The 21,938-nt window shown below is 42.5% G+C and overlaps 1 protein-coding gene across 1 annotated transcript in view; it reads left to right on the top strand.

Moving 5' to 3' along the window:
- The window catches only part of DAB1 (DAB adaptor protein 1), a 666,637-nt gene that overhangs the window by 55,953 nt on the left and 588,746 nt on the right, over positions 1 to 21,938 (top strand). The window contains exons 9-10 of the mRNA XM_079982111.1: positions 1,669 to 1,767; positions 12,854 to 13,408. The gene's annotated coding sequence lies outside the window, so the exon portion shown is untranslated. The remainder of the gene's footprint in view (positions 1 to 1,668; positions 1,768 to 12,853; positions 13,409 to 21,938) is intronic.

Below are 21,938 nucleotides of genomic sequence, written 5' to 3'. Positions count from 1 at the left end.
GTACAAGTGTTCTCACTCTAGTTGCCTACTTTCAGCCTGGAAGCCCAAAGTGGTGCAAAATGGGGTTCTACATGGCTTCAAAGCGGGCAGAAAACATTCAGCATGACACTTAAGCAGCGGGCATAATCAGCAGTGAAGTCAGAGATGAACTTATGTGCTTGAATGAACAGTAGGAGTTCAATTTAATGTATATTTCATAAAGATGTAGCCATGCTAAGGAATGTTTCGAATCAAGGTTGTCCCTCATTCTGGCCCTTAAGTAAAAGAGACTTAAAGATGGTGACGGTGTCTGCTCCATGCCAGCAGCATCAGGAGGCTTCTATTGGTTTTAAAAGTTTATTATGCTTTATTTCTTGGTGTCTATTTCTGTAAAATGCTTTGGGAAGCATTTTGTTTGAAAAACGGTCTATACATTTTAAAAAACGAAGTGACATTCTCTGCTCTGAAAATGAATGCATTAGCATCTTGTGGATGTATGTTTGAAAGCACTTCTACTACACTTAAATGTTATGTTTGTTTGTGTCCTTGCTTTCAATAGTGCAGAACAGGGCCAGCCCAGGATGTTTAGCCACTTCAGGCAAAACAGAAAATGTTGCCCCCTATGCTGTTGACAGGGACGGAGGATGGGGTGTGTGGTGGGTGTGGTCCGTCCTGGGTGTCACCACTGAGGGGGCTGACAAAATGCCGGGTGGCACTCACCACAGGACCTGCAGCGCACCTGAGCCACGCGTCTCTCCTGGGAGAAACATGGTGGCTTGGGCGCATGTAGACTCTGTGCTGCCCAAATGTTCCTCCTGCTGCTTCTCCCCTAGCTGCAGGGAGACTGAGTGGGAGGCAGGCAGGCAGACTCTGGAGGCCCTACAGTGCGCCCCACCCCTATGGGCTGCTCGCCCCACCCCTGGGCACGCCACCCCAGGTGCCCGAGCGGCTTCCTCCACCACTGGCTGTGAACTCCTGTTCTTCCACAGCCCATCCCTGCCTCTGCCCCCACAGCCTCCCTCAACACTGAAGACATGGTGGTAATGGGCAGTTTGGAGGAGGCAGGTGTCAGGCAAGCATAGATGAGGAGGCCATGGGCAGGCATGGAGGAGGCTGCCACCTGTGGCAAACTGCCTTACCTCATCTCATCAGCTGGTCAGCCCTGGTATGGAAGATGGAAACCACTCTCCCTCTCTTCTTCTTAGCAAAACACTTATTTGTTGTTTACTAGAAACTAGGGTGAATCTGTTGCTAAAGGCTTAGCCAAGCTATAGGGTTTTCAACAGCAGACAAGTTTCCCAAGTTCCTCGAGTAGGAAATTGTTCATTTTTATTGTGGTTGGGTTTTGGGGTATTGTTTTTTTTTTTGTTTTTGTTTTTTTGCTTTTAAACCTGTGCAAAGTGTCATGTGTCTTCATGGTAGTATCTACCCGCATTCATGCATATATACTGTATAAGGATTGTTCTAATATTCTAACATTACAGGAGAGCTGACATAGGCTATTCATTTTCCTTGAAAAAATCTAAATAAACATTTTCCCTATGTCTTATCTTTATGAATCGAAGTATCAAGTAGGTGGCTTGTTTACAAATATGTCTTTCTTTTCAAATCACTAAGCAATTTGTATGTCAGTAGATGATGTCATGACAGTCACAGTCAAGAGATTTCTTTTCTTTTTTTAAAATGTAGGAGTGACAGGAAAAGAGGCTTCATTATTCCCCCTGCTCTCCGCATCCTTCGACGAGACTTTATTATTCTCCCCAATCAATTTGGTACAATGAAAGAAAAGTAAGGAACTCAAATATTGAATTGCAATTCAACAGACGTATTTATAGCTAAATCATAGCCCTGTCAAGTTGCTGTTGGATGGGCACTAATTAATGTTTCTCTTACTTTGTATTCAGTTCTGATCTGTGCAAGGAGCACTAAGGAAAACGTGAACTGATCACAAGGAGTCATTTGTTACTGACAGCATCCATCTTATGTTCACAGATGTTGCTCCACCTGCCCAGGAAGAAGGAAGGGAGGAGCGAGTAATTAGGCAAATCTAAATGGTCACGGGAAGAAGCATCTACAGTAAATGAAGCTAATATTGTTTTCATTTTCCTGCAGGCAAAGATGGCGACATGGGATCAAAGAGGGTTAGAATATTATCTGCTGAGGATTTACTTTCCCATAATGTGCAAAAATATGGCTTTTTGAGTATAACTTGTAGACTTACAGGTATTTAAGATGATCTGCTCATTCTTCCAATGGAAAACAAAATGGGGGGGGGGGGACAACAAAGCTTACTCTTCACAAGTGCCAACTGAAAATCTTTGTTCATTCTGAGACAATTAATATTTACAAACATTTTTATTAGAGGAGGGCAATAGAGTAGAGTGGGAAGGAGATCATGCATGTAATTGTTCCAGTGGGGATGTTACAGCAAAATATGCCATCAGCAGAAATAGAGATAGGAATCAGCAACAAAACTGCTTCACCTGGCATGCCTCTCTACAGATGGAAATGTGCCGAAGAATAGCACAGGAAACACCATGCCCCATATATTTCCTTAGAAGTGTTCCTTTACCCCAAAGGCCTCACCATCAGTTGGAGAAAATGACTGTGTGGTCAACTGGCCTGGGACTTGGAAAGAAATCCTGCATGTTTTCTGAGCACCTGTTATGAAGTTCTGCAAGGTCTCACTAGTCCTTAACTTCCAAGGATTTCAATGCACTACAATTTCTTTAGGACTCTCCCCCCAAACCCCCCCACCTTAATTAATTAGGCTGAAACATCCTTCATCTTTGCCACTTCCAAGAAAGGTAAATGTTTGTGACAATCCTACTCTCTTAACATGGGAACAGAGTAACAGTAGGTTTGGAATTACCAGGTGGCAAAGCCTGACTTAGCATTCCAGATTTGTGATAGACCTCCAATGACATTTCACAGACCATATTTGTCTTAGGGTTTGAGTCTTATCAGTGCCATTCAGTTTGAGTGACAAGCAACCACATGGAAGCAAGTCCTGTCAAAACTCCCAAGTCAAGAGGTGCAGCTCAGTCAGACTAGTCCATCACACATAAAATACTGGAAGTCCTGATGAGCTTGCAGTCATGTTTGATTTAGCATTCCATTGATTTCAATGGGACACAGCCATGAGTAGCTTTTCCTGAATTATGCCTGCACGATTAGGCTATAAACAAACAACATATTCCAAAGCAATCCAATTAGCCTAAATTGACATCATGACTGAGCAAAGACTTCAGTATGGACTACCCATACCCACTTACCATTCAGTGGTGCAGAGCAATCCTAAACCCTTATCTGCACTGTTGTGGGGAGGATAGGATGAAGCAGAGATGTCCCTCCTCTGAGTCCCTCTGGGCTCCTCTGCAGTGGGACTAAACACTGGTGACGGCCCTTGCTGTAGTGCTGAAAGTGTGATGGAACACACACTACCACTGATGGTGATCCCACAGGCAATAGCCATCATCAGGACTGTAAATGGGGCACTACAGGGGAAGGATGGGGGTGGAGGAAGGCTGCCATTGGATCATACGGATCCAAGATTGGTCCATTTACTGGTGTTGGACCTAATTTGAGGCCATCTACTACATCAGCATGCAGCTGATGCAGCCAGAAAGGGAATCAAATGACCACCAACTCTTCCTTCCTGGCTGGCACATGCAGTAGGGCTTCAGATGCAGTGGTGACTCCATTCCATCCCACTGTTCCTAGTCAGGGCTTTGGATGCCTGTGGTTTAGTGGTTAAGAGCGGTAGACTCGTAATCTGGTGAACCGGGTTCTATTCCCTGCTCCTACACATGCAGCTTGGGCTAGTCACACTTCTTTGAAGTCTCTCAGCCCCACTCACTTCACAGAGTGTTTGTTGTGGGGGAGGAAGGGAAAGGAGAATGTTAGCTGCTTTGAGACTCCTTAGGGTAGTGATAAAGCGGGATATCAAATCCAAACAATAGGTCTGGCACTGATGGAAGTTCTTACTTTATTATTGTTTTCTGGCAACATCTCCTGTACAAAAATAAGGATTTAGAAAGGAAGACACACATGCTGGCAAGCTGATGTGTGAAGTTGTCAGGATCAGAACGTTTAACTGCAACGCCTTTCTGACATTGCTCTATCCATGCATTTTTTTGGCATGGCAATATGAGTTCTTCCACATGCAAAAATGTTTCCTGCTGGCCAAAGTCTTCCTTCTCACTGCCTATCTTGCTATTGTTTACAAAACTTGCAACATAAGCAGAATGGTTATAAAAAGTGGTTGGATATTTAAATGGTTCTTTGTGGTCATTTTTGTGGCAAGTTTTTATAGTACCCTTGCTGGTAAATTTGCTTTTTGTTCCATTTCTCATTGAGTTCGGATCTGGTCAGTAAATGTTTGTGCAGGAATTAATGTATGCCGTGCCACTGAACGGACTGAGCTTATTTAAATGGATTTATTTGTGTACAGTATTCATAAGGAAGTGGGAGGGAGGCCTGCCTACTATTAAGAGGACATTCAGATGGAACGCACCCATGCCTGCTAGATCATTTCATTACAAAATGATATTTGCAACCTATAAATCCTTGCCCTTCTGTAAAGTGTAAAGGTGTGTTGGGTAAAATGTCCTGTGGAGACAGCTAACATTCTGGCTCTATACAAATAATTTTAAATACACCCAAAGTATTTGCATATGTACACTGCAGATTAAAGGCAAAACAAAATGGCTACACCTCCTAGTGCAATCAATGGGGCAGGCTCAGTGTGTGATTAAATAATGAATAAAATATCATTTCACATGATAATATTATACTGTAAATAATTCCATTTGTTTACTCTATGTCTGGCATTGAAGTTCACCTCCCTTGGAGGTTTCTCTGACTTTTGATGCTGTTTTGTTTTGCATATGTTTATACCACTTAACATGGCAGTCTACAAGTATATACTGATAATTCTTTATTTTTGACTAGTGATCATGAAGGGACTATTGTTATGAGTCCCAAAGCACCACTGGGCTCAGCAGTAGAGTGGCTGGTCTGTCATGGTCTGAGTGGGAGGAAGTTCAGCTTTAAATATAATGACAATAACTATATTAATAAATGTTGGTATTATTATTTATTCAATTTATATACCAACCTTCATCCAAAGTTTCCAGGGCTGTGTACAAATACTAAATGCGCTCTCAATGCTATAGGTTTACCCTTGACCAGGGGTAATTGAGAGTTCACTTTCTGCTGTAAGATCCAGCAGTTTGTTTACTGCTATGTCCCTTAGGCTGGCTGGAAAATCATTGTGAATGGCTTGGAAGTAGAATGTAACTACTTCTGCCCCCTTGTCAGAAGTAGCTAGGTAGTGTGTCCTTATCGAAAATGGTGTCAGCCACACTGCTTTAATTTAAGCAAGTGAATATGGAACAGTGATCAAGCACTTTCATTCTTTGCCGGGAGACAAATCAAGGAAGACCAGATTTGTTTACTGTAGAAGTGGCAGTGAGGAAAGTGGAGATGTGAAGCATTTCACTGCTGAACTTGGGCATAAGCTACTAACATTTGAAAACATAGGCATGAAAGCACCTTTGCAGATGGGCACCTGAGATGGGGAAGGAAAAGGATTATACAGTATACAAAATGCTTGAATGTTCTCTTAACAGCCACCACCTTTTCGCAGAAGCAATGAAATGGGCTTCAGAGGAGAGCAGTATAATACTTGCAGAAAACAGCTAGTATGCATCTCTCACATTTCCTTCTCTAGAAGTGATGCTGGCCTTAGCTGCTGGATGAGACAAGACGCCTCTCGCTTATTTCCATTTCAGAGTTGGCTTGCTTTGCGAGGAGTGTAATCAGTTCATCACCGCAGCCATGCACTGCAGCTCTGCTACTGCTGCAGCATCTCCTCTTGAGGCTTCTCCCCTTTGTCTGCCCAGCTGTTTGTGACACTGGGCAGCTCCCAACAGGCTCAGAGAGGCACTGTTAGATGTTACAGAGGTACAGCAAGATTAGGAGGTTGCTTTGAGCTCCCTCGTGTGTGGTCTTCAGGCCTGCAATATAAACTATCTCATGCCCTCACATTTCACACAGCGAGGACTGGGTGGAGCAAACAGCAAGAGAACTAGGCGTAGTGAGGTATCTCTCTCTCTCTCTCATGTACACACTTCAGTGCTTAAAATTTACAGGAAACTAAATCTGATTCAGGAGTCACACTTTGATCATCACCATTCTTCACTTCTCTTGGTATATTTTTAAAATGGCAGGTGCTGATCTAACAATTAAATAGATGTTCACTCTTCTGTATGAACCAACAGAATGTCAGTGTGTATGTGTACACACACTTTAGTAAACTTTATTGTATGATCTTGTAACTTACAGCAAATTCTTTAGTGCTGGGTAGGTAGACTGCTTTGGTCTTGGGTGGCTCAACAGGTTTAAGAAACAGATTGGAGATAATGGAGGAAACATGTTACTTCCATATGTATATACTGATGGTTTATTTTCTTTCTAAAAAAAGAAGAAGGAAGTGACGGATTGGAAGTCCACCTAACTCTAGCAATAGTTCCATACAGACTTACAGAAATCTTCCAAAAATGTGATAGCATGATATGGTATCTCATGGGCAAAGTCGTCACTGCCCTATTCTTCGAACCCAAAGCACCAAAAAGAAACCGAATGGAAAAGACAAAAGACAAGAAGGGCAGCAAAGTATACCTTAATCACATGTAATCAATACGGCACTTGACAGCTTTATTTATTCTTTGTTCCTTAAGAGCAGAAATCCAGTGCCAGATAACACAGGTCACACTGCAAAAAAGCATCTAAAGCAACATTGCACTAGTTGAAAGGTACTTTTCTTCTACTTTCTGGCCTCCACAACCAGGTGGAGCTTAAAAGAATAACTAAAATAAGTCTAGTCTATGCTTAGATAAAGTTAATGTTCTAATTCTAATTAGTGTGACAGAATGCATAGTCATTGGTTAGTAAAAACAAGCTTTTAGGTTCCTTGGGGCTTTACTGTATTTATTTTAAACATTTACATACATGCATCATTTTTTTTGTTTCCCACCTTTCCATAGTTAAAACCAGGCATCCCCAACCTGCAGCCCTCCAGATGTTTTTGGCCTACAACTCCCATGATCCCTAGCTAACAGGACCAGTGGTCGGGAATGATGGGAATTGTATTCCCAAAACGCCTGGAGGGCCGAGTTTGCCTATGCCTAGTTAAAACCATGCTCAAGGGAGCCTACAATATTAAGTTACATAATATTGCACATCACCCAAATTTTTGAACAGTTCAAGACTCGAGGGGTTCCAGGGGCTTCATGTTGCAGGGTTCAGAATGCCACCTCTTTTCCCTCTGATCACTCATCCTCACCCCAACACTAGTCCCCTGGCTCTGAGCCTTCTTCCCCTGGGGGTTCCTCAGCTGGTGCCTGCCACCTCTGCATCCAGCCAGTCCACACGGCACACACAGCATGGAAATATAAGTTGGATCTAGACTAAGTTAGTTGACCTTAGATCCTACTAAAACCAATGAGACAAATTTATCACAACTTCACTTAAGTCCTATTGATTTCAACTTACTTACGGAGCAATCCTAGCCATGTCTTCTCAGAGAAAACTCCTATAGAATTCTATTGGACTTACTCCCAGGTAAGAGGCATTAGGACTGCAGCCTTAATCAGCATTCAACCCATTGCCGTGATCACATAGTCAATATGTACAAATATTTCCATAAGGATTGGTTATGTTTGCCAGCTTATGGCTCCTAAAGGACCATTTGACCTGCAACAATTGGCAGCCCCATTGTCTGGGATGTCAGCACCATCCTTTCTAGAATTCTTAAGAGTAGTGACACCCAAGCCTCTGAAGAACTGTGCATGCACACAAAAGCTCATACCAATAACAAACTTAGTTGGTCTCTAAGGTGCTACTGGAAGGAATTTTTTTATTTTGTTTCGACCCAAGCCTTAAGTTCTCTTCCATACCACACTAACATGGGTCTTTGCAAGTTAAACAGAAAAGAAAAACAATAGCAAATTGTATTTGCAAGATAATTTTTATTTACTGTGTTAAATTTATTTACAGAATTCATCTTCTACTCCTTCTGTTCTTCATCACACTGAATACACATTGAAAAAAGTTCCATTGCCTCTTTTTAATCAAACATTCCACATATTGTATTATTCTTTTATCAGAGTTTCTCCATTTTAACAGCACAATTTGAAGGCCATGGCAAATATGAGATTTCACAGAGATCTGATCAGCATTTTCTACTTGAAAACTACCACGAAATGGAATGCAGGCCCAAAAGCATAGCACAGATATTCCATAGTTTCTTGGTCAGCTATGGCTATTATGGTTAGTCTGCCCTGGGGCATGTAATATGCTACTTGAACTGAAGTTATCCAGTTGGCACATTGGTGCCTATTATGTTGAATAATCAAAGCTACAGAGCAGAGAAAGGAGAAGTCCACCCTGGTCCCCTTCTCCTATTCAATAATCTATTGGCTTGGCTAAAAATACTGGAATAGCACCCTGGAATATTCAAGGCATGGTCCAACCAACATGGGCAGTTGAGCAAACGCAGCACCTCAGTTCTGCTGATGCTGGGCTTGATGAGGCATATGACCCTCACCTGTTCTGAGCCTGCTCCAGCTGAGGAATCATACCTCTCTTCCCAGAGCTAACGAGCCCCACCTGGCCAGCTAGTGGGCTGGGCTGTAGTCCCTTGCCAGCCTCAGCCTCCTAGAATGTCCCTCCTGCTGCTTCCTACACCTCAGAGCTTGCTGTGTTTATGGAGACAGGGGCCCCTCTGGCTCTGGTGATGGGTCCTGCTTCTTTAGTTCCTGTGCACTGACTTGTCCCATCCCCTCATCCTCCTCCATCAAGTCGTGAGTACTTCCTACACCAATCTCTCCTTCCCCACCCCCAGCTTGCCTCAGTGTATCCCAGTCCTGGCTACACCCCTCACTGGGATTTGCTTCTGCCTCCCTATCGTCCTGCCAGTTCATGGCATTCTACTTAATTTTGTCCTATATCCTGCTGCTGCCTTCTCTGGATAGATTTCACTGAAAGCCCAGCCTACAATGAATTCTACCTCCAGACTGACTTTCCTATGCTAGGTTTATATGCCCTTTCTTTCTCAGTTCTGTTTTGTCTCTCTTGTGAGTTCTACCCCAGAGGTCCACCTCAATACGAGATCCAATCTTGCTGGAGTCTCATATTTCATCCCTCTGTGTGCTCTGCTGCCTATGGCCTAGTATTTTTTCCCTTCAAAAGTGTAAGTAGTATAGTCAAATATCTCATTCCATTGACCAAAAACAGATCCATCTTATGGGCTATTTATCTATATATGCTCATAGTAGTTTCTAGGAGATGCCATTTTAATTTCCCATAAAGCTTGCTATCAGCTATAGAATGATAACTGCATTTCTATAAGTGCTTCTTAGAAGGCACTCTGTTAAGGTTCCCTCAAGCCTGTAGCTGGCCCAACATCTTCCTCAGCCCCATAGTACGTTTGTAAAATTCTATTATGTACATCAATGGAGGAGAGAATATTCATTAAAGGCACCCTTTCCTCCATTATCACCACCTGGACTAATGGCAATGCAGTAGTGTAAGACCTTTGTTCTGGAGGCAAACTGATAAACTGAAGAGGTCCCATGACAGTGGGTGTGTGCATGTGGGTGGGGAGTAGGAGAGGTCAGGTTTCATGTGTCCTTGCTATTAAAAGTCACACAAATTGACTTCTGTGCTATGCATCTAGCTAGAGGGAAGGGTGGAACATAGCGGGTGTCATTTTTCCAACAATGCAATGTGTCCAGGTAGTCAAGTGATAGTTTGTGTTTGGGATCCAAGGTTTGAGAGTTTGGAATTGAGAGTCAGTTGAGAAACCCCTACACCTCCTCTGCACATGCTAAAAGTCTCATGTGATGGAACTGAAATGTGGGTGGGTTCAGGCACGACTCAAGACCAAGATTTAGCTCAAAAATGATTTATTGGAATAAGAATGGCAAACAGGGGAACTCAGTCCAGTATATATATACACCTTAAGCCGGCCCAGGGCAATATGCCTGCCTGCCTGCCTGTGATAGGTTGCTTTATGCCATGACTAGCGAATTATAACACTGGCCTTATTGCAGCAGGGAATGGCTGCCTGCCAGCTACCAGCAAATGTTATTAGAGGTTTGAGAATCCTCTCTGTCTTTTGTTATGCAGATGAAGCTCCTCAGCTCCAGGAGGCATCAAGGCCTAGGCCTGCAGTGTCATGCATACAGCCTGGCTTCGGCCTACAATGCCCACATACATAACAGGACCATTCCAGTATGACACTTTGATTTATGGTATATGTGTCCATTGTGCTCAGTTGTTGGCTACTCAAATGAGTAAAGGGTAAAACTACAGGGTCTGCAGAGGGGAGAACGGCTAGGGGAAGCTGTAAGTTTTCTGGTCGTTCTAATACAACAGAAATAAGAGAGCAAATGCTAAGGCACAATGGAAAGGAGTTCCTCTCAGAACTGGGTCGAATGAGTGGCTGAAAGTTTGTTTGTATGGGCTCAAAAGGCATTTCCTTTTCCTACAGCAATGTCCTGTCTGAAGAAGGAAGCACTGAGGGAAACACATCCTTCCATTTTGCTGTTATTCTGTTTCTTGTTTCCTATGAGGCAGAGGCCTGAGACTGGCAGTTCATTTTGGGTGCCACGAAAGGGCAAAAAATGATCAGTTGTTGTGTTTATTATTGTATTGTTATTGCCAAACAGCAGAGAGGAAGTTGTGAGATTTTCTGGCTCAGTTGCTAAAGCAACTTTACTAGCCTGATACTATGTAACTTGACTGGGTGGGGGAGGGGAAGCATGTTTCTGTTCTGCCTCAGACCTTCAAATGCATTGGGTCAGCCTTGTTTGTTCTGTTTCCCTCCCCTCCCCACCACCACAGGAGCCAACCCCCAAGGGCTGAGGTCCCTTGTGACAACCCTGCCAGCTGGGCACTGCCATTCAAATTGTGTGTATGTGTGTGCTACATCTTGTTATTGATTATGTGGGGCTGGGCTTACCTGCCCCCCCAATATTTTATTCAAGTTAGCACCTCTTCCCCACCCCACAAGGTTCTCTCAGTTAACAGCAGTGTTGAGCTCTAGCTAAATAAGGCATTATCATTATATGATTGTAATGGAGATACCATGTGATTCAAGGTGACTCATTTCTCTCTCTGGTTTTTCAGTCAGATATGCTACTTAGGCACAAAGGGAAGTGGCAAGAGGTGACAGGAATCAAATATCCCAGAATGAAATTCAGTGACCAGGCCTCACTTCTGTTTGGCTCTGACTGCTAAAAGCATATTTTTACTGGGCCATGCTGGCTGGGGCTGATGGAAGTCCAGCAACATATGGAGAGTCACAAGTTCCCTTATATCTGCTATACACAATAGAGTTGGTAAACAGATGCACAGAGGGGGAGGGGGGAGGGCAGGGGAGAGGGGAAAATGTCACAAAATCCAGGAATGGGGGGGGGAGGTTAAACTTCCAAGTGTGCAGAAATGAGTGTATTGACTCAAATATATTTCAAATAACTCCTTCAGGAGTGTTTTGAATACAGTGGTACCTCGGGTTACATACGCTTCAGGTTACATACGGTTCAGGTTACAAACTCCACTAACCCAGAAATAGTACCTCAGGTTAAGAACTTTGCTTCAGGATGAGAACAGAAATCGTGTTCCGGCGGTGCGGCGGCAGCAGGAGGCCCCATTAGCTAAAGTGGTGCTTCAGGTTAAGAACAGTTTCAGGTTAAGAACGGACCTCCGGAACAAATTAAGTATTTAACCCGAGGTACCACTGTATTTCCTTCTTAAGCCTTATTCAGTCTGTCTTGTCCTTATGCAGTAAGGGTGAAAGTGGAGGTGTGCTTACCCCCTCTGTCATGTCTCCTCCTTTGCATTCTGGCCGCCTGGTCCCACCAAGCTCTATACGTTGGACAAGAAGGTCTGCAGTGTGCAGTGTGCTGTTGGTTTCTTTTGTGATTTAGAACCTCATATGATTAGTATAGCAATTTCCACACTGCAGACCTTCATTCTCCAAAGAAAGGGCAAAGGCAGCTAGAAACACACCCACACACCCCTTCCCCTTGCATAGTTCTGATTGTGTGATGTTTCTGGTTCCTTCATCTTTGGCCTCAAAGCCTGAGACTTGGCTGTGCATGACATGCTTCATGTAGTCCCGCCCCCCCCCGTTGTTGTTGTTGTTTTTGACAAATAGCTGGCAGCTGTGGGTGTCGGGTTCAAGCTAAATTTGGGCTGTAGCCTGTTTGTGGGCTAACCTGTTGATCCCATCACAGTCCCAATCCAGGGTCCTTCACACCTGCAATTCGGGATGGGAGGAAAGTGTCCACTGGTGCCAAATGGAGATTTCCTCTTGCTAGAAATCACAGGCTGTTTGTGTGTGTGTGTGTGTGTGTGTGTGTGTGTATTTCTGATCAGGAGGAACATAGCAGGCATGAAGGTTTGAGGCCTCCCTGGGGTTAATTCAACTCATATCCCTGCAAGCCAGTTTTTTATTTTCCTAAATCAACTACATGACAAGAAGTACATCTAGACCACAGAGTGCCGCACAGAAGATATTGCAATACATTGGTTTCAATAAACAGATTTCTGTGCACCAATAAACATATTTTTTGTGCGTCTAGAGAGCTATTCTACCTCCCCCCCCCCCCATATAAGAAGCCTGCCACAAAGATCTGGAGTTTTTCAAAACAGATCTTTTAAGCCCTTCTTCTGACATTCCTTTATCAACCGGCACTGTGGGAATAATGTGTGTGCAGAATTTGCCCCGGTGTGGAGAATGGATTTCACTGAGCCTGTTTGCTTTTTTCCCATGCACAAAGATTTCTTTCTCTCTCTTTTTTAGAGGCAGACCTAATGAGCAGGGTGAGCCTAACCTCCAGGTGATGACATGCTTGTTTTGCTACTCCTGCTGAGACACAAATAGCCTGCTGATGAGATGGAGACTGCAGGAATGATTAAGAACAGTTCAGATGCAGAAATGCAACTGCACAGCGAAAGCTCAGGGGCAGCCGGCGATGAGACGCTGTATTGTGCTCTCCTATTAGGAGGAATGTGGTAGTGATGTATAAGGTATGAACGATGTGGCCTGCAGAGTACCAGAAGCACTGCCTTTGCTGCTGTTGCTTCTGCTGCTGAGAAGGAGATGCTCTCACTGAACTGAAACTGCTGAGGATTTTCTCACTAGGATACCCGTTTCTGAGTGCTTCTGCTTTCAGGATCTACGGATTCTACTGCATGCAGACTGACTGATATATATACATACACTCAGGGGTTATCTCCCAGAAGAAAATAAAGAACTGTCCATATTGTTTTAGGAACAGAAGACCGGGGGGAGCATTTCCCCCCTGCAACAAGAGGATGTGTAGGGGGGCAGATGAGGAAGCAAGCCTGTCTGAAGGTAGGAGAGAAGTTATATTCCTCTGATTGCTTTGAAGATGAAATAAGTAAAGGGCTGAGGGGGAAAGATGATTTTTGTTGAGTTTGTGGTTTTGATTAAATGTCATGTTGCTGTTTGGCATCCTTGGTTCATGTACCTGTACAACCCTCTTTTTAAATTAGCCTCTTCTGCCTTTTCTTGGTACAATCCCTTTAGGATGGTTATGATTAGCAATTTGGAAATGATCAGGGCTCATCTACACTGCTGGTGATGGGATGAAAAAATGCAGAAATGCCTCAAAGAGGCTTTGCAATATGTACCAGGCATGCAGTATCCTGCGGGGTACAAGTGGCATTGAGAATTGGTCGAGGATTCCTATTAACTTTTCTCCTTTTTTTGCAGAGGTGGGGCTGGAAGGGTGTTGTGGGATTGCATAGATAGCCCTTAATTTCAGTTGAAGTTCATGTTTTTTGCCTTTTCACTCTCAAGACTGTCCAAAACCTGCCGCTGTCAGCCTAGCTGTATGTGACTGGAGTAAGTTCTACGCAAAGGCAGAGATTCCAGGGGCTGGAGTCTGACAGCATGGCATTTATCCTTTGCCTTTGCCACAAGGGCTAAATCACAAGGAAAGGTACATTTTATAATGCAAATGTGGAGATGTGAATCCAAAGTATGTCTGGTGGGATCTTTCCCCCATACAAGCTCGGGATCCTTTAACTCCTGCATGTCTGACCCAAAGCAACTTACTTAACATTCTGGTCACCTTTCTGAAAATGGTACGGATAAATGCATGGAGTTATTGACTTCCTGATTTTACACTGTTATGGTCCCCCTTCCCCAGTCAAGCTTCTCTCTCTCTCTCTCTCTCTCTCTCTCTCTCTCTCTCTCTCTCTCTCTGTCTCTCTCTCTCTCTCTCTCTCTCTCTCTCTCTCTCTCTCTCTCTCTCGTGTGTGTGTGTGTGTGTGTGTGTGTGTGTGTGTGTGTGTTACTAGGCGTCTCTGATTTATACCTGAATAAATATTTTCCTGCCCTTCACACGGCTTCTCGATGTCTCTCCAAAATGCAGATGATTAATCAATTAGGCTAGTGGCCAATTAGGCATAACCTTGTAAGAAAATAATTAGGTATGGGCGTGTGGGGATTTGACTGGCAATGTACTACAATATACACCCAGATATTAAAGCTCTGCCTTAGTACATATATTGTGTTCAGTGGCTTTTCTAACAAGCATCAAAGTGCATCAACTATAGATATACCCCAAGGGTTTCACATCTTCAATAGCAGCAGTAAAACATATTTTACCAGTACTTTCTGAAGCAAAAAATAGGGAAAGAGGCCAAAGGGACTATTGGTCACCAAGTATCTTACTCGTTTATATATTCTGTTTGTAATTTTGTGTGTGTGCTTGCTTTATGTGTGTATATGTGCTTGTGTGTGTGTTTAAAATCCTGCAGCACCAAAGGAGATGAGGCTAAAGTGTTACATCTGATGAGAACCATTATTTTTACCAATATTGTTAAATAAATGCATTATTAAAAGAGGCCACATAGAATGGTGGTTCCTAAGTTGTGTTCAGAGAGGAATTCCTCTTTATTGCTACAGAGGTTCTGGCACTGCAGCATTACAATACAGCCATATTAAAAAGGTCCTTGGAGCAAATAGCCCCCTCATGCCTCATCTTCAGTAGACTTAAGTAATTCTCCAGAAAATAATAGCGATGGATTTAAACAATCTAGGCTAAATTGATGGTTTTTGTTTCTTTAAAGTTTCTTACATTTACCCAGGGGCAAACGCAAATGTAACCTGTCTAGCATACTTCAAATACCTATACATAATTTTGGCAACAGGTCATCTGGTTTTTCAAATGAATCCTAAGGATAGCATCCTCCTTGATTTGTGTATATTTATTTGAGTGGAGGTCTCGTTTCTGTAGTCCTTTGATGAGGAGGGTGGGTGCATGCTGAACATTACTCTTAGATGAACAGTTTGCTACCATATCTCCCCTGAATATATGAAAAAGGACTAAATAACAATAAGTACAAAGGGAAAGTCGGGATGAAAGGAAGAAGATATTCCTGAAGGATTACTGAGCTGGCAATTTCTAAGATATTAAGGCTTGTTCTGAAATATCCTCTTATTTTTAAATTGTACATGATTGCATTGAGACATCAAATTCAATTCAGTCACTGAAGAGGCAGCAATATATATGACAGTTGTCTGACACCAAATCCACAATTTCATTCTTGAGAGGCAAAGGAACAGATTCCAAATGCAAAGCTCTTCTCTATTCACATGTCAACCCCTTAACCCTTTGATGGTTTGATGCTTAAGGCTAGTCTTTGAGCTCCAGACCTTTAACTATATACACCAGGCAATTCCTATTGATGACTAGCACAGATGAAGTGACTTGTTTTGCAGTTCTGAATTCTAGTCTTCAGTCTTTGAAAAAAAAATACTGTTACAGTGTTTTTCAAATGCATTATTCAAAAACAGATGCATGTCATGATTTCAGAAGATTGGGGATGATATCCATCTTGCAGATACCAGGAAGCAGGGCTAATTCTGCATTACACTTGACATGTAAATTTTGGGCACAATGTTGATTGCAAAGATAAGTCCACACCAACCCTTTGGATATACCTTTTGCAAAGAATTCGTATCACTGGAAAAGGTGATCTGAGACCTGTCAAAGTTCAGTTGTGTGAAACATGCCTTGGGTGCAGAAGGTCCCAAGTTGAAGTATCTCTGCTTAAAAAATGTCAGACAATGATGGGAAAGATGACCTGTGCTGGACACTGTGGAGAGCTTCTGCCAAGCAGAGTTCAAAATTCTGGACAGAAAGGAACGGGCAAGCGAATGAGCCAATGTAACACTACCTTTGACCTGGTAGTCAGGCAGAGTTGTATTGGCGTTATTAGGACAATTTTGAATTGTGCGTGGGTTTTTGTTTTTGTGTCTGGGGATCTATAGTAATGTTTGATTTGACATTTTCAATAATAATAATAATAATAATAATAATAATAATAATAATTTATTATTTATACCCTGCCCATCTGGCTGGGTTTTCCCAGCCACGCTGGGTGGCTTCCAACAAAGTATTAAAATACAGTTAAAAGCTTCCCTGAACAGGGTTGCCTTCAGATGTCTTCTAAAAGTCTGGAAGTTGTTCTTCTCTTTGAGATCTGGTGGGAGGGCGTTCCACAGGGCAGGTGCCACTACCGAGAAGGCCCTCTGCCTGGTTCCCTGTAACTTGGCTTCTCGCAGTGACGGAACTGCCAGAAGGCCCTTGGTGCTGGACCTCAGTGTCCGGGCAGAATGATGGGGGGTGGAGACGCTCCTTCAGGTATACTGGACCGAGGCCATTTAGGGCTTTAAAGGTCAGCACCAACACTTTGAATTGTGCTCGGAAACGTACTGGAAGCCAATGTAGATCTTTCAAGACCGGTGTTATGTGGTCTCAGCGGCCGCTCCCAGTCACCATTCTAGCTGCTAGATATAGCTGGCTAAAAAGTACTGTTTCTAAGCTTGCCCATGGTTTCAAATCTAGGTTTAGCACTAACTACAATACTAAAAAGGTTTGCTTGGCAGATTGGTTTACTGTGCATGGACAAATTGCATCTGCTTTGCTCCTCTTGGCTCTGAAATATTTTTAAAAAATCAATAACTAAAAAAAATACTGTATTGAAGGGACAGTGTAACCAGATAGGAAGAAGTTTCTTGTGTTGCTAACTCCTGTGGAGCAGACATCCCCCCCCCCCACCAATTTGAAGAAGGGCACCAGTCAAGCTCCAGAGTTTTGACCACATACAACATGAATTCCTGCTTGACAGCTAAGGCAGGCCATGTGTCTTGTTTGCCATAGTTTTCAAATGACGAAGAAATACTGAAAGTGTCAGCCAGGCTTTCTGTAGGTTCCACCCATGTACAAAGTACACATAATGGCTACCGTTCATGCTCAAAATGTGCAGCAGGAACCATTTTGGATATTGCATTTTGCCATTGAAGAGGCTCAGAAAATAGACTGAGAAAAAGGGAGGATTAAGTGGTGCGGTTGAAATGTGGAATGGTACCAATACATCTCCTTGCACCAAGGACAACCGGGCAACTTAGAAAACATCTGAAGTGGGCGTCAGGGTGGGAGATGCACAGTGCTAACTGGATAGAACAGAATTTGAGAGGATATGTAGGAAAGGATATAGGAACAAAGGACACAGCCTTCTACTGAGACCATTGGTCCATCTAGGTGATCTAAAGTATATGTCCATGTAGGTTCATTGATATAGGATATATTTTGAGGAGCAAACTAGCCATGACGCTTTGGCCCTTGCATGCTTAGCTTTGTTTATGAATTAGTAGCTGCAGGAGCACCTGGTCCAGATGAAGACCACAATAGGGGGAGTGAGGAGAGAAAAGAGATTTAACTCTTTGCCTCTGCTATGATTCTGATCCAGATTCTATACATACAAACCCAATTGGTCACAGGAGAAGTTGCACTTGCACTAAGGGGAGGTTTTGTCCTGGATTAGTAGCCCCAAATAGCAAAGGAATAACTCTTCTTCCCTACGCTGTGCTCTAAATCTGGGTCATCCCCCCACATCCCGCAGTAGCAATTTTGTAAACAAAAAACCAACACTGGCCAACCTAAACAGCTCATTGAGAGTGGCCCTGAATCATTCCACTATACAATGGGACAAAGTCCCCAATTTAGACATGGGACATGTGGGGTGCAGACTGTCTACTTTTGTGTTGCATATGTGATTAGACAGGCTTGGTGTCCTCCTTTTAAAGTTGAATAATGGTTTCTAAGCTGTTTAAAAGGCAAGGATTCCTTTGATACCTTATGGGGCAATCATATAAGTACTTTTGTTTGTAAGGGACAGTCTGTGGGAATTGTGAATATAGGGAATGCTTATCATAAGGAATGCTTATCCTAACAAATCTTCACCATGGTAGAATAGCTAAATCCAAAGTCGTATCACAAGAGCTAAATTCTTTTATTATGAAAGAAAATGAAGTGAACGTAATTCAATTGTTGCCGAAAGGAATTGTGGGGGAAATAATGGAATAATCCAAGTTGGTGCCCTGGCTGGGTTAAATATTGATTAATATTTTTAGCTAAGGGTTTTTGGGTTGGGGTTTTTTTTTTTTTTTACGTCTTCAAGGGAAAAAATTGTTGGAAGATTAGCATGGGGAACTAATAGTCAGAAATGGGTTTAGCATTTTATGTGAGAGATTGAATTAAGGATTAAATGAGTGCTTTGCTTTCCTTCAGAGTACATTACTTTGATCAGTGTGCATTTCACCCTAAGGGTCTGTGGCTCTCTTGACACATACATGGCATGCTTCAGTGTGTGCTCAGGGCTTTCCACATCCTGCCCTACTTATCTGAAAGGGAATCCAACCACTCACATTGCTTTACATATTTTATATTTCATTTCCTTTTTGTTTCATGGCTATGTAGAAGACTGATTTGTTATTTTTTCAATTGCTGTATTGGAGTATTTATGGCAGTGTATCTAAAGCCATAGCCATCTTTTGGGATGCACATTTTACAGCAATATATGCAGGACTTCTGCCCATGGCCACAATTTGCTGATGTGGTCCTGTGAGCAGCTCCTAAGGTTGGCTTGTGCTGCTATGGAGTTGGAAATTCACACATGAGGCTTAGAGTGGCTTCAGCATCAATTGGGTTTGTGCAGCAAATGTGAACTGTTCACTGGCTATATATTTATTTCTATTGCCAATGCCACTCCTCCACTTTTTCTTCCACATGTACAACAACCAGACAATAACAGATAAAAGGAATAGGCAGCCTGCAGACCTCCACATGTTGGTGGACTCTAACTTCCATCAGCCCCACCAAGCACAGCTGATGGCCAGGAAGGATGGGAGTTGGAGTCAAATAATTCAAGCGTCTATTCTGCATTGCTTTATTTTAATTCAGAATGTATTGGCTGGGGTTTTTGTGGGTGGGGTTTTTTTTTTGCTGTTTATTATAGTATAGCACCTTGACAAATTGTGTAGAAGGAGATTAATAAATTATCAAAACAATGCCTGGAATGCCACAAGTTCCTCATTGCTGGCATATGGAGTGAGAGGACATCAAATCAATATATGCCTCACTTGTGAAAGCTCCCATTTTATTTCTAACATGGCACCCAACGGAGGCTGGGGATGTGATTTCATAGTGGTGGTTCCTCACGACTTGAAACTGGCAACCCCCTCCCCAACTTGCCTGCAAGTAACTTATGTATACTGACTGTGGTTACTGGGATAGTCCTGGTGTCCTGTGTGGCTACTAGCTAGACAGGAATCAATTGTGGAGGATAGCCACATCTAGCAGTAGCATTATGTTTTGGGATGTGAGAAGGCATCATTTTCTGTTCCACCCTGTATTCTTCACAATGCAGTGCTGTTTCCATTACACTGCAGCTCAACTTCCACCAAAAACTATGTTATTTGTCCCTCTGCCCACTGTAACAAAATTACATAGCTTATGTGGCATTCATAACTTGCAAAAAAATGCCTAAATTATGTTGTAATTTTATTATTCCACCCAATTAATTTTGATGCAAAGGAAACACAATGGAAATTGGGTTGTGGTGGTGGAATGTAATCAATTACATATTGCAGGCTGAAAGAAACAACTACAGCAAATACTGATTGTATTCACTGGATGGATTGTTGTTGTCTGACTCTTCATGACCCCATGGACCAGAGCATGCCAGGCACTCCTGTCTTTCACTGCCTCCCACAGTTTGGTCAAACTCATGTTCGTAGCTTTAAGAACACTGTCCAACCATCTCGTCCTCTGTCGTCCCCTTCTCCTTGTGCCCTCAATCTTTCCCACATCAGGGTCTTTTCCAGGGAGTCTTCTCTTCTCATGAGGTGGCCAAAGTATTAGAGCCTCAGCTTCACGATCTGGCCTTCCAGTGAGCACCCAGGGCTGATTTCCTTAAGAATGGATAGGTTTTATCTTCTTGCAGTCCATGGGACTCTCAAGAGTCTCCTCCAGCACCATCATGGGATAAATAAGTAAACATTGGCAATTTCCTTTCCCATTTTTGATTTTGTTGGAATTCTATAACATCCCTACCTTTGAATACCAGTCACTGGGGCACAACAATGGGAGAAGACAATTGCCATATCTTTTAGTTTTTACACCAGAATAAGCTGCACTGATATACATATATAAACAGATAATTACTTTAACACTATGGCATAAAGGGGAGTCTAGATGAGGTTTTGGCATGCACACAATTTATGGGCATGGGTAATATATAATTTCAAGTGTATAATAACAGTGGTTCTGGGTTAACTGTCTTTGATATTTGTGCATTGACTGACTTACATTTGTGTAATGCAGGGATATCTTGACAAGAAAAACTTGTTTCAAACTGGGAGAAGATGCTGTGTTTAAGAATGAGAGATGATCTGTGCATCATTTTACATGACACAAATCCTCCCCCTGCTGCTTGTTTGATGACCAGTGTTAACATTTTCCTTGTTGCCGGGAAAGAATTGCTTGATCTCAGTAAAGAGTTGTGCTTACCATGGGCTGTTTATCTATCTGCATATGTGATCTCATATCCTCATTAGAAAGCAGATTTTATGTGCAGCTATAAAATAGTCAATGGGATTGAGGATCCATAAGAAAGCAGTTAAATCCAGAGTTTCCAAATAAGTCTCGTAGGCAGAGAATAGTGAACACCCTAATCCTGACCACATTTCCTTGGAATTTTCTATTGATTTCAGTGGAACCAAGTAGCTACAGTATGCTTCAGATAATAGATTGCACTCCAATAGGAAATCATGAGTGTATTTATTCAATTCCTTTTTTGGTCACTTATCTTGTTAGTAGCACAGGGTGGGGCAGTAAATAAATTAGGATCTACTAACAGATGTCCAGAATGTGGGTGAATATATCATTCCATTATTTTTTCAAAATGTTAAAGCAAGTGATCTCAGAGTTTAGTTTGTGTGTCTTGTTCCACTGTATTTATCTTGAAAGCTAACCATATACCAGGCAACTTGGTTTGTAGTTTGACTTCAGTTGGATTCAATAAAGCAATAATTTAGTGCTAATGCATTTGTAGGCAGATGAAGCTTTAATGCTGTAGCAAGTGGAAATGTAACATTTTCTTATATTCAGTTATTGCAATAACTAAAAAAGAGCAAAAGGAAAAGAAATCAAATGGACTAGGTGTGTAACTGCATTCATAATTGTTGGTAAAGGAGAAAATAAGCATGCCCTGAGAAATTTTACTGTGGAGCCCAACATTTTAGAGTTGCTGCAGACATCTGTTTGATATCAGTAGTTATGCACATATATTTCTTTTGTGGTGTAATGATTAGACTAGGGCCTGGGAGACCAGGAATCTTATTGGGTGACATAGGGCCAGTCACTTGTTAACTCACCTCAGATCACATCTGTCTCCATTCTCCACTCTGAGAATGAATGAGGACATCTACGTTCTCTTGCTTCCTGTCTGATACCCTCCTCACACCATTCAGCCAGTGATGTAGGTAGACCAGCACTCAGGTCTAAGGA

The sequence above is a fragment of the Podarcis cretensis genome (assembly GCF_951804945.1).
Source record: "Podarcis cretensis genome assembly, chromosome: 6".
Taxonomy (NCBI): Eukaryota; Metazoa; Chordata; class Lepidosauria; order Squamata; family Lacertidae; genus Podarcis; species Podarcis cretensis.
This window is presented reverse-complemented; position numbering and strand designations above follow the sequence as displayed.